General features: G+C 47.9%; 1 long non-coding RNA gene across 1 annotated transcript; it reads left to right on the top strand.

Moving 5' to 3' along the window:
- The first annotated feature begins 477 nt into the window (after positions 1–477).
- Positions 478–5,189, top strand: LOC116978641. The gene is made up of 3 exons (XR_004413491.1): positions 478–519; positions 3,127–3,131; positions 4,948–5,189. It is a non-coding gene; the product is annotated as an uncharacterized LOC116978641 (long non-coding RNA).
- The last annotated feature ends 8,494 nt before the right edge of the window (positions 5,190–13,683 follow it).

Genomic DNA, 13,683 nt, shown 5'->3' with positions numbered 1-13,683 from the left:
GTCTATCTTTGTCACAGGACAGAATCCACACCCAAGTCAACACTGGACAAAATGAGGAACATATAAGGGAGGAACAGTAGCATCAGAACCGTACCACAGATTGTCTCTGGGAAAACCAAGGCATCGCAACTCACCAGAAGTAGCTGGAACTAACGACGATTGAGAACCAGGCCGGACTACCTTTTGCAGTGTCATTGGATTCATCAGAAGGGCAAAGCCAGAAGAAAGATGTCAAATTGCCTGACCAACTCGGGCAGACTCTGCTAGCAAAGCAGAATCTCCAGGAATGATGCATCTATTTGACTGAAGATGGAGCCATCACCAATTTAACACTAAACAAAAGAAAATACCAATGATGACAAGGAGGAAAAGACCCATCCAGGACCCAACAGGTCATCATGAGATTCATAACTGAAGCTGCTTGTTGGTGGAAACACAGGCAAGGACGTTGAAGAGAACAAGTTGTGTCGTCCAAGAGAGGATTCGGAGCTAAAGACGGGCCCGCGGTGGGTGCCGGAGGTTGGACCTTACCGCATTGTTGCCGGACTGAAAATGAAGAAGATGAGCAAGTGGCAAATATAGTTACGACAAATGACCCAATTTCGTCACACTAGCAAGGCGGTTGAAGAGAGTGAGCTGGGCCCTCGGGGAGCGAGGAAGACGGATGGAGCCGCCCAAGAGAGGACTCGACAGCTGAAGATGGGCCCTCGGTGGGTGCCAGAGGCCAGAGAGAAGACGAATAGGAACAAGTGCCAGTGGTAGTTATGACAATTCAGAACGCGACACCTGAAACCAAGGGATCTCTGGCAATGAAGTCTATCTTTGTCACAGAACAGAAGCCACACCCAAGTCAACACTGGACAAAATGATGAAGGAACATACATTCTGGAACAGGAGCATCAGAACCCTACCATGGATTGTCTCTGGGGAAAACCAAGGCATCACAACTGACCAGAAGTAGCTGGAGCTAACGATGATTGAGAACCAAGCTGGACTCCTCTTTGAATTGTCATTGGATTCACCATCAGAGCAAAGCCAGAAGAAAGATGTCAAACAGCCTGACCAGTCTGGGAGGACTCTACTAGCAAGGCAGAATCTCCAGAAATTATGCATCTTTGTGACTGAAGATGGAGCCGTCACCAATTCAATACCAAACTAAAGAGAGCACCAGTGATGACAAGGAGGAAAAGACCGATCCAGGACCAAACAGGAGTTCATGAGCATCACAACGGACGGATGGTGCCGTCCAAGAGAGGACTCGGCAGCTGAAGACTGGCCCTTGGTGGGTGCCGGAGGTCCGAGAGAAGTTGAAGAGGAGCAAGTGCCAATAGTAGTTACGACAATTCCAGAACGCGACACCTGAAAGTCAAGGGATCTTTGGACATGAAGCCTATCCTTGTCAGAGGAGAGAACCCACACCCAAGTCAACACTCGACAAAAGAAAGAAGGAACACATTGAGGAACAGCAGCATCAGAACCCTACCACGGATTGTCTCTTGAAAAACCAAGGCATCACAACTGACCAGAAGTAGCTGGAGCTAACAGCGATTGAGAATCAAGCTGGACTCCTTTGCAGTGTCATTGGATTCGCCATCAGGGCAAAGCCAGAAGAAAGATGTCAAATGGCCTGACCAGCTCTGGAAGGACTCCAGGAACGATGCATCTTTTTGGCTGAAGTTGGAGCCATCACCAGTTCAACACTGAATAAAGGAAAGCACCAGTGATGACGAGGAGGAAATGACCAGGTCAGGAGCAAAAAGGAGAGCATGAGCATCATAACTGACTCTGCTTCCTGGTGAGAAACACAAGCGAGGATGTTAAAGGGAGCATTAGAATGATTTTGCCTTATTTCTCTACTTGCTTACTTACGAACCCTGCAGGTGTAATTCAGACCAGTATTTGATCTTCAGGCAGGGTAGAAAGAGTCATAATTAATATATCTAGCTGCAATGCAAAATGAGGAATAGGCTTTTCTTTGATTGAATTGTTAATGGCTGTTAAAGGGAGCAAGGTGGGCCGTGGAGGGGTGAGAAAGGCCGACAATGCCGTCCAATAGAGGAATTGGCGGCTGAGGACGGGCCCAAGGTGGGTGTCGGAGAGAAGTTCAAGAAGAGGAGCATGCGGCAATGGTAGGTACAACAAATGCTGAAACTGACACCTGAAAGCCAAGGGATCTCTGGTAATGAAGCCTATCCGTGTCAAAGGACAAACACCTCATCCAAGTCAACACTAGACAAAAAGAGGAGGAAATAACCGAGCAGGAAACATACAATGGAGGAACAGCAACATTAGAATCCTACCACCGATTGTCTGTGGGAAAACCAAGACATCCCAACTGACAAGAAGTAGCTGGAGCTAACGCGATGGGGAACCAAGCTGGACTCTTCTTTGCAGTGTCATTGTATTCACCATCAGGGCAATGTCAGAAGAAAAATGGCAAATAGCCTGACCAGCTCTAGGAGGGCTCTGCTAGCAAGGCAGAATCTCCAGGAATGATGCATCTTTTTGACTGAAGATGGAGCCATCACCAATTCAAAACTGACCAAAATAAACCACCGGTGATGACGAGGAGGAAAAGACCCAGCCAGGACAAAACAGGCGAACAGGAGCATCAAGAGGATCAATAAGTAAAGATAGTTACGACTAATGACCCACTTTCATCATCCAAGCAAGATGGTTAAAGAGTGAGCTGGACCCTCATGGAGCGAGGAAGACGGATAGAGCCGTCCAAGAGAGGACTCGGCAGCTGATGACGGTCGGAGAGAAGACGAGTGCCAATGGTAGTTACTACAAATGCAGAATGCGACACCTGAAAGCCAAGGGATCTCTGGTAAGGAAGCCTTTCTTTGTCACAGACAGAAACCACACCCAAGTCAACACTGGACGAAATGAGGAAGGAACATACAGGGGAGGAACAGCAGCATCAGAACCCTACCATGGATTGTCATTGGGAAAACTAAGGCATCACAACTGATCAGACGTAGCTGGAGCTAACGTCGATGGGGAACCAAGCTGTTCTCCTCTTTGCAGTGTCATTGGATTCACCATCAGGGCAAAGTCAGAAGAAAAATAGCAAATAGCCTGACCAGCACTGGGAGGACACTGTTAGCAAGGCAGAATCTCCAGGAATGGTGCATCTTATTGACTGAAGATGGAGCCATCACCAATTCAACACCAAACTAATGAAAGCACCAGTGATGACGAGGAGGAAAAGACCGATCCCAGACCAAACAGGAGGTCATGTTCATCACAACTGACTCTGCGTGATAGTGGGAAACACAAGCGAGGATGTTAAAGAGAGCAAGGTGTGCTGTCCAAGAGAGGATATGACAGCTGAAGACAGGCTCACGGTGGTTGCCAGGGAGAAGACAGACAGAGCCATCCAAGAGAGGACTCGGCAGCTGAAGATGGGCCCATGGTGGGTTCCGGAGGTTGGATGAAGACGGGCCCTCGTTGAGCGCCGGTGGTCGAAGAGAAGATGAAAAGGAGCAAGTGCCAATAGTAGTTACGACAAATGCAGAACATGACACATGAAAGACAAGGGATGTCTGGAAATGAAGGCTAACTTCTGTCACAGGACAGAACCCACACCCAAATCAACACTGGACAAAAGAAAGAAGGAACATACATTGAGGAACAGCAGCATCAGAACCCTACCACGGATTGTCTCTTGGAAATCCAAGGCATCACAACTGACCAGAAGTAGCTGGAGCTAACGATGATTAAGAACCAAGCTGGAATCTTTGAAGTGTCATTGGATTCACCATAAGAGCAAAGCCAGAAGAAAGATGTCAAACAGTGACCAGTCTGGGAGGACTCTACTAGCAAGGCAGAATCTCCAGGAATGATGCATCTTTGACTGAAGATGGAGCCATCACCAGTTCAACACTGAAGAAAAGAAAGCACCAGTGATGACGAGGAAGAAAAGACCCATCCAGGACCAAACAGGAGTTCATGTTCATCATATCTGACTCTGCTAGTTGAAGGGAAACACTAGCGAAGATGTTAAAGAGATCAAGGTGTGCCGTCCAAGAGAGGATTTGGCAGCTAAAGATGGGCCCGCGGTGGGTGCCAGAGATTGGACTTGCCCCGTGGTGGGTACCGGAAAGAAGTTGCGGAAGAGGAGCAAGTGGCAAAGATAGTTATGATAAATGACCCAATTTCATCACCCAAGCGAGACGGATAAAGAGAGTGAGCTGGGCCCTCAGAGAGCGAGGAAGATGGACGGAGCCATCCCAGCGAGGACTCGACAGCTGAAGACGGGCCCTCGGTGGATTCCGGCGGTCAAAGAGAATATCAAGAAGAGCAAGTGCCAGTGGCAGTTATGACAAATGCAGAAAGCAACACCTGAAATCCAAGGGATCTCTGGTTATGAAGTCTATCTTTGTCACAGGACAGAATCCACACCCAAGTCAACACTGGACAAAATGAGGAACATACAAGTGAGGAACAGTAGCATCAGAACCCTACTATAGATTGTCTGGGCAAACCAAGGCATCGCAACTGATCAGAAGTAGCTGGAACTAACAATGATTGAGAACCATACCATGGATTGTCACTTGGAAAACCAAGGCATCACAACTGATCAGAAGTAGCTGGAGCAAACGTCGATGGGGAACCTAGCTGGACCCCTTTGCAGTGTCATTGGATTCATCATAAGAGCAAAGTAAGAAAATAAAATGGCAAATAGCCTGACCAGTTCTGGGAGGACTCTGCTAGCAAGGCAGAATCTCCAGGAATGATGCATCTTTGACTGAAGATGGAGCCATCACCAATTCAACACCGAACTAAAGAGAGCACCAGCGATGACGAGCAGGAAAACACCCATCCAGGACCAAACAGGAGTTCATGAGCATCACAACTGACTTTGCTTGATCGTGGGAAACACAAGCGAAGATGTTGAAGAGAGCAAGTTGTGCTGTCCAAGAGAAGATTCATCAGCTAAAGACGGGCCCACGGTGGTTGCCGGAGAGAAGATGAAGAGGAGCAGGAGGCAAAGAATTACGACAAATGACCCACATTCGTCACCCAAGCGAGAAGGTTAAAGAGAGTGAGCTGTGCACTCGGAGCGAGGAAGATGGGTGGTGCCGTCCAAGAGACGACTCGGCAGCTGAAGACTGGCCCTTGGTGGGTTCCGGAGGTTGGATGAAGACGGCCCCTCGGTGGGTGCCGGAGGTCCGAGAGAAGTTGAAGAGCAAGTGCCAATAGTAGTAACGACAATTCCAGAACGCGACACCTCAAAGTCAAGGGATCTCTGGACATGAAGCCTATCCTTGTCAGAGGAGAGAACCCACACCCAAGTCAACACTCGACAAAAGAAAGAAGGAACATACATTGAGGAACAGCAGCATCAGAACCCTACCACGGATTGTCTCTGAAAACCAAGGCATCACAACTGACCAGAAGTAGCTGGAGCTAACAGCGATTGAGAACCAAGCTGGACTCCTTTGCAGTGTCATTGGATTCACCATCAGGGCAAAGCCAGAAGAAAGATGTCAAATAGCCTGACCAACTCTGGAAGGACTCCAAGAATGATGCATCTTTTTGGCTGAAGTTGGAGCCATCACCAGTTCAACACTGAATAAAGGAAAGCACCAGTGATGACGAGGAGGAAAAGACCAGGTCAGGAGCAAACAGGAGAGCATGAGCATCATAACTGACTCTGCTTCTTGGTGGGAAACACAAGCGAGGATGTTAAAAAGAGTAAAGTGTACTGTCCAAGAGAGGATACGGCAGCTGAAGACGGGCCCGCGGTGGTTGCCGTAGGTTCGTCGTGCCCACGGTGGGTGCCAGGGAGAAGATGAAGAAGAGGATCAAGAAACTAAGATAGTTACGACAAATGACTTACTTTCATCACCCAAGCGAGATGGTTAAAGAGCGAGCAGGCCCTCAGGGAGCGAGGAAGAAGGATGGAGCCGTCCAAGAGGTTACTCGGCAGCTGAAGACGGTGGGTTACCCATGGTGGGTTACGGAGGTTGGACGAAGATGGGCCCTCGTTGGGTGCTGGGGTCGGAGAGAAGACAAAGAGGAGCAAGTGCCAATGTTTAGTTGCCAATGCGCAGGAACATGAAGCAGAGAAGATAGACGAGGTTGATGTTTTTTGAAATCTAACAGCCAAGTGGATGACAGGTGCATTCTGTTTAATTGAGAGTGTTTTGGCTATTTTGATGAAGATGATCCAAATAGTGAACACAATGCAAAAGTGGGTAGAAATGTGCTTTCGGTTCTGAAATATGTTGCTGGTTCAATGTGGTTCAACAAACTGATGGTTGATGGGAAGATGTTCTTGAACCTGGAAAGAACGATGTCGTGTTGCTGAGTGTCTTCTAAGAGGCAACAGCGAGAGCTGCAATTTGCATTTTATTTTGTCTGGATGCCTTATTTCTCTATTTGCTTACTTACGAACCCGGCAAGTGTAATTCAGACCAGTATTTGATCTTCAGGCTGGGTAGAAAGAGTCATAATTAATATATCTAGCTGCAATGCAAAGTGAGGAATAGGCTTTTCTTTCATTGAATTGTTAATGGCTGTTAAAGGGAGCGAGTTGGGCCGTGGAGGGGTGAGAAAGGCCGACAATGTCGCCAATTGAGGACTTGGCGGCTAAGGATGGGCCCACGGTGGGTGTTGGAGAGAAGTTAAAGAAGAGGAGCATGTGGCAATGGTAGGTACAACAAATGCTGAAAGTGACACCTAAAAGCCAAGGGATCTCTGGTAATGAAGCCTATCCGTGTCAAAGGACAAACAACTCATCCAAGTCAACACTAGACAAAAAGAGGAGGAAATGACCGAGCAGGAAACATACAATGGAGGAACAGCAGCATCAGAATCCTACCACCGATTGTCTGTGGGAAAACCAAGACATCGCAACTGACGAAGTAGCTGGAGCTATCGTCGATGGGGAACCAAGCTGGACTTTTTTTGCAGTGTCATTGGATTCACCATCAGGGCAAAGTCAGAAGTTAAATTGCAAATAGCCTGACCAGCTCTGGGATGACTCTGCTAGCAAGGCAGAATCTCCAGGAATGATGCATCTTTTTGACTGAAGATGGAGCCATCACCAATTCAACACCAAACTAATGAAAGCACAATTGATGACGAGGAGGAAAAGACCGATCCAGGACCAAACAGGAGTTCATGTTCATCACAACTGACTCTGCGTGATAGTGGGAAACACAAGCGAGGATGTTAAAGAGAGCAAGGTGTGCTGTCCAAGAGAGGATATGACAGCTGAAGACAGGCCCGCGGTGGGAGCCAGGGAGAAGACAGACAGAGCATCCAAGAGAGGACTCGGCATCTGAAGATGGGCCCATGGTGGGTTCCGGAGGTTGGATGAAGACGGGCCCTCGTTGAGCGCCGGTGGTCGAAGAGAAGATGAAAAGGAGCAAGTGCCAATAGTAGTTACGACAAATGCAGAACATGACACATGAAAGACAAGGGATCTCTGGTAATGAAGGCTACCTTTTGTCGCAGGACAGAAACCACACCCAAATCAACACTGGACAAAAGAAAGAAGGAACATACGTTGGGGAACAGCAGCATCAGAACCCTACCACAGATTGCCTCTTGGAAAACCAAGGCATCACAACTGACCAGGAGTAGCTGGAGCAAAAAATGATTGAGAACCAAGCTGGTCTTCTCTTTGCAGTGTCATTGGATTCACCATCAGGGCAAAGCCAGAAGAAAGATGTCAAATATCCTGACCAACTCTGGAAGAACTCCAGGAATGATGCAACTTTTGACTGATTGGAACCATCACCAATTCAACACTGAATTTAAAAAAAGCACCAGTGATGACGAAGAGGAGGAAAAGACGGAGAAAAGACGAAGTGGATCATATGCCAATGGTAGTTACGACAAATACAGAATGCGACACCTGAAAGCCAAGGGATCTCTGGTAAAAAAGCCTTTCTTTGTCACAGACAGAACCCACACCTAAGTCAACACTGGACAAAATGATGAAGGAACATACAGGGGAGGAACAGGAGCATCAGAACCCTACCATGGATTGTCACTGGGAAAACAAAGGCATCACAACTGATCAGACGTAGCTGGAGCTAACGTCGATGGGGAACCAAGCTGGTCTCTTTGCAGTGTCATTGGATTCACCATCAGGGCAAAGTCAGAAGAAAAATAGCAAATAGCCTGACCAGCACTGGGAGGACTCCGCTAGCAAGGCAGAATCTCCAGAAAAGATGCATCTTTTTGACTGAAGATGGAGCCATCACCAATTCAACACCAAACTAATGAAAGCACCAGTGATGACGAGGAGGAAAAGACCGATCCATGACCAAACAGGAGTTCATGTTCATCACAACTGACTCTGCGTGATAGTGGGAAACACAAGCGAGGATGTTAAAGAGAGCAAGGTGTGCTGTCCAAGAGAGGATATGACAGCTGAAGACAGGCTCACGGTGGGTTCCGGAGGTCGGAGAGAAGACGGGCCCTCGGTGAGCGCCGGTGGTCGGAGAGAAGAAGAAGAGGAGCAAGTGCCAATAGTAGTTACGACAAATGCAGAACGCGACACCTGAAACCAAGGGATCTCTGGTAATGAAGGCTATCTTTGTCACAGAACAGAAGCCACACCCAAGTCATCACTGGACAAAATGATGAAGGAACATACATTAAGGAACAGGAGCATCAGAACCCAACCATGGATTGTCTCTGGAGGAAACCAAGGCATCACAACTGACCAGAAGTAGCTGGAGCTAACGATGATTTAGAACCAAGCTGGACTCCTCTTTGCAGTGTCATTGGATTCACCATAAGAGCAAAGCCAGAAGAAAGATGTCAAACAGCCTGACCAGCTCAGGGAGGACTTTACTAGCAAGGCTGAATCTCCAGCAATTATGCATCTTTGACTAAACATGGAGCCATCACCAATTCAACACTGAAGAAAAGAAAGCACCAGTGATAACGAGGAAGAAAAGACCGATCCAGGACCAAACAGGAGTTCATGTTCATCATAACTGACTCTGCTAGTTGGTGGGAAACACTAGCGAAGATGTTAAAGAGATCAAGGTGTGCCGTCCAAGAGAGAATTTGGCAGCTGAAGATGGGCCCGCGGTGGGTGCCAGAGATTGGACTTGCCCCGTGGTGGGTACCGGAAAGAAGGTGAAGAAGAGGAGCAAGTGGCAAAGATAGTTGTGACAAATGACACAATTTTGTCACCCAAGCGAGACGGATAAAGAGAGTGAGCTGGGCCCTCAGGGAGCGAGGAAGACGGACGGAGCCATCCCAGCGAGGACTCGACAGCTGAAGACGGGCCCACGGTGGGTTCCGGAGTTCAAGGAGAATATCAAGAGGAGCAAGTGCCAGTGCCAGTTATGACAAATGCAGAAAGCAACATCTGAAATCCAAGGGATCTCTGGTTATGAAGTCTATCTTTGTCACAGGACAGAATCCACACCCAAGTCAACACTGGACAAAATGAGGAACATATAAGGGAGGAACAGTAGCATCAGAACCTTACCACAGATTGTCTCTGGGAAAACCAAGGCATCGCAACTCACCAGAAGTAGCTGGAACTAACGACGATTGAGAACCAAGCTGGACTACCTTTTGCAGTGTCATTGGATTCATCAGAAGGGCAAAGCCAGAAGAAAGATGTCAAATAGCCTAACCAGCTCGGGCAGACTCTGCTAGCATGGCAGAATCTCCAGGAATTATGCATCTTTTTGACTGAAGATGGAGCCATCACCAATTTAACACTGAACAAAAGAAAATACCAGTGATAACGAGGAGGAAAAGACCCATCCAGGACCCAACAGGTGATCATGAGCTTCTTAACTGACGCTGCTTGTTGGTGGGAACACAGGCATGAGAGCAAGTTGTGTCGTCCAAGAGAGGATTCGGAGCTAAAGACGGGCCCGCGGTGGGTGCCGGAGGTTGGACCTTACCGCATTGTTGCCGGACTGAAAATGAAGAAGATGAGCAAGAAGCAAAGATAGTTACGACAAATGACCCAATTTCGTCACACTAGCAGGCGGTTGAAGAGAGTGAGCTGGGCCCTCAGGGAGCGAGGATGACGGATGGAGCCGCCCAAGAGAGGACTCGACAGCTGATGGTGGGCCCTCGGTGGGTGCCAGAGGTCAGAGAGAAGACGAATAGGAGCAAGTGCCAGTAGTAGTTATGACAAATGCAGAATGCGACACCTGAAACCAAGGGATCTCTGGTAATGAACGCTATATTTGTCACAGAACAGAAGCCACACCCAAGTCAACACTGGACAAAATGATGAAGGAACATATATTGAGGAACAGGAGCATCAGAACCCTACCATGGATTGTCTCTGGGGAAAACCAAGGCATCACAACTGACCAGAAGTGGCTGGAGCTAATGATGATTGAGAACCAAGCTGGACTCCTCTTTGAAGAGTCATTGGATTCACCATAAGAGCAAAGCCAGAAGAAAGATGTCAAACAGCCTGACCAGTCTGGGAGGACTCTACTAGCAAGGCAGAATCTCCAGGAATTATGCATCTTTTTGACTGAAGATGGAGCCGTCACCAATTCAACACCAAACTAAAGAGAGCACCAGTGATGACAAGGAGGAAAAGACCGATCCAGGACCAAACAGGAGTTCATGAGCATCACAACGGACGGATGGTGCCGTCCAAGAGAGGACTCAGCAGCTGAAGACTGGCCCTTGGTGGGTTCCTGAGGTTGGATGAAGACGGCCCCTCGGTGGGTGCCGGAGGTCCGAGAGAATTCGAATAGGAGCAAGTGCCAATAGTAGTTACGACAATTCCAGAACGCGACACCTGAAAGTCAAGGGATCTCTGGACATGAAGCCTATCCTTGTCAGAGGAGAGAACCCACACCCAAGTCAACACTCGACAAAAGAAAGAAGGAACATACATTGAGGAACAGCAGCATCAGAACCCTACCACGGATTGTCTCTTGAAAAACCAAGGCATCACAACTGACCAGAAGTAGCTGGAGCTAACAGTGATTGAGAACCAAGCTGGACTCCTTTGCAGTGTCATTGGATTCACCATCAGGGCAAAGCCAGAAGAAAGATGTCAAATGGCCTGACCAGCTCTGGAAGGACTCCAGGAACGATGCATCTTTTTGACTGAAGTTGGAGCCATCACCAGTTCAACACTGAATAAAGGAAAGCACCAGTGATGACGAGGAGGAAAAGACCAGGTCAGGAGCAAACAGGAGAGCATGAGCATCATAACTGACTCTGCTTCTTGGTGAGAAACACAAGCGAGGATGTTAAAGGGAGCATAAGGATGATTTTGCATTATTTCTCTATTTGCTTACTTACGAACCCTGCAAGTGTAATTCAGACCAGTATTTGATCTTCAGGCAGGGTAGAAAGAGTCATAATTAATATATCTAGCTGCAATGCAAAGTGAAGAATAGGCTTTTCTTTGATTGAATTGTTAATGGCTGTTAAAGGGAGCAAGGTGGGTCGTGGAGGGGTGAGAAAGATCGACAATGCCGTCCAATAGAGGAATTGGCGGCTGAGGACGGCCCCACGGTGGGTGTCGGAGAGAAATTAAAGAAGAGGAGCATGCGGCAATGGTAGGTACAACAAATGCTGAAAGTGACACCTGAAAGCCAAGAGATCTCTGGTAATGAAGCCTATCCGTGTCAAAGGACAAACACCTCATCCAAGTCAACACTAGACAAAAAGAGGAGGAAATAACCGAGCAGGAAACATACAATGGAGGAACAGCAGCATCAGAATCCTACCACCGATTGTCTGTGGGAAAACCAAGACATCGCAACTGACAAGTAGTAGCTGGAGCTAACGTCGATGGGGAACCAAGTTGGACTCTTCTTTGCAGTGTCATTGGATTCACCATCAGGCCAATGTCAGAAGAAAAATGGCAAATAGCCTGACCAGCTCTGGGAGGACTCTGCTAGCAAGGCAGAATCTCCAGGAATGATGCATCTTTTTGACTGAAGATGGAGCCATCACCAATTCAAAACTGACCAAAATAAACCACCAGTGATGACGAGGAGGAAAAGACCCAGCCAGGACAAAACAGGCGAACAGGAGCATCAAGAGGATCAACAAGTAAAGATAGTTACGACTAATGACCCACTTTCATCATCCAAGCAAGATGGTTAAAGAATGAGCTGGACCCTTATGGAGCGAGGAAGACGGATAGAGCCGTCCAAGAGAGGACTCGGCAGCTGATGACGGTCGGAGAGAAGACGAGTGCCAATGGTAGTTACTACAAATGCAGAATGCGACACCTGAAAGCCAAGGGATCTCTGGTAAGGAAGCCTTTCTTTGTCACAGACAGAAACCACACCCAAGTCAACACTGGACGAAATGAGGAAGGAACATACAGGGGAGGAACAGCAGCATCAGAACCCAACCATGGATTGTCACTGGGAAAACTAAGGCGTCACAACTGACCAGACGTAGCTGGAGCTAACGTCGATGGGGAACCAAGCTGGTCTCTTTGCATCTTATTGACTGAAGATGGAGCCATCACCAATTCAACACCAAACTAATGAAAGCACCAGTGATGACGAGGAGGAAAAGACCGATCCAGGACCAAACAGGAGTTCATGTTCATCACAACTGACTCTGCGTGATAGTGGGAAACACAAGCGAGGATGTTAAAGAGAGCAAGGTGTGCTGTCCAAGAGAGGATATGGCAGCTGAAGACGCTCACGGTGGTTGCCAGGGACAAGACAGACAGAGCATCCAAGAGAGGACTCGGCATCTGAAGATGGGCCCATGGTGGGTTCCGGAGGTTGGATGAAGACGGGCCAATAGTAGTTACGACAAATGCAGAACGTGACACATGAAAGACAAGGGATGTCTGGAAATGAAGGCTATCTTTTGTCGCAGGACAGAACCCACACCCAAATCAACACTCGACAAAAGAAAGAAGGAACATACATTGAGGAACAGCAGCATCAGAACCCTAACACAGATTGTCTCTTGGAAAACCAAGGCAACACAACTGACCAGAATTAGCTGGAGCTAACGATGATTGAGAACCAAGCTGGTCTTCTCTTTGCAGTGTCATTGGATTCACCATCAGGGCAAAGCCAGAAGAAAGATGTCAAATATCCTGACCAACTCTGGAAGATCTCCAGGAATGACGCAACTTTTTGGCTGATTGGAACCATCACCAATTCAACACTGAATTTAAAAAAAGTACCAGTGATGACAAGGAGGAGGAAAAGACCCAGCCAGGACTTAACAGGAGAGCATGAGTATCATAACTGACACTGCTTGTTGGCGGGAAACACAAGCGAGGAGGTTAAAGAGTGCAAGGTGTGCCGTCCAAGAGGGGATTCAGCAGCTGAAAGCGGGTCCGCGGTGGGTTCTGGAGTTTGGACGAAGACAGGCCCTCGGTTGGTGCTGGAGGATGGAGAGAAGACGAAGAGGAGCATCTGCCAATGGTAGTTATGACAAATGCAGAATGCGACACCTGAAAGCCAAGGGATCTCTGATAATGAAGCCTATCCTTGTCACAGGACAGAACCCACACCCAAATCAACACTGGACAAAATGTGGAAGGAACATACATGGGAGGAACAGGAGCATCAGAACTACGGATTGTAACTGGGAAAACCAAGGCATCACAACTGACCAGAAGTAGCTGGAGCTAACGATGATTTAGAACCAAGCTGGACTCCTCTTTACAGTGTCATTGGATTCACCATAAGAGCAAAGCCAGAAGAAAGATGTCAAATAGCCTGAACA

Source organism: Amblyraja radiata, chromosome 11, assembly GCF_010909765.2.
Source record: "Amblyraja radiata isolate CabotCenter1 chromosome 11, sAmbRad1.1.pri, whole genome shotgun sequence".
NCBI classification, from domain to species: domain Eukaryota; kingdom Metazoa; phylum Chordata; class Chondrichthyes; order Rajiformes; family Rajidae; genus Amblyraja; species Amblyraja radiata.
The sequence above is the reverse complement of the archived record's forward strand: the minus strand, read 5'-3'. Positions and strand labels throughout refer to the sequence as shown.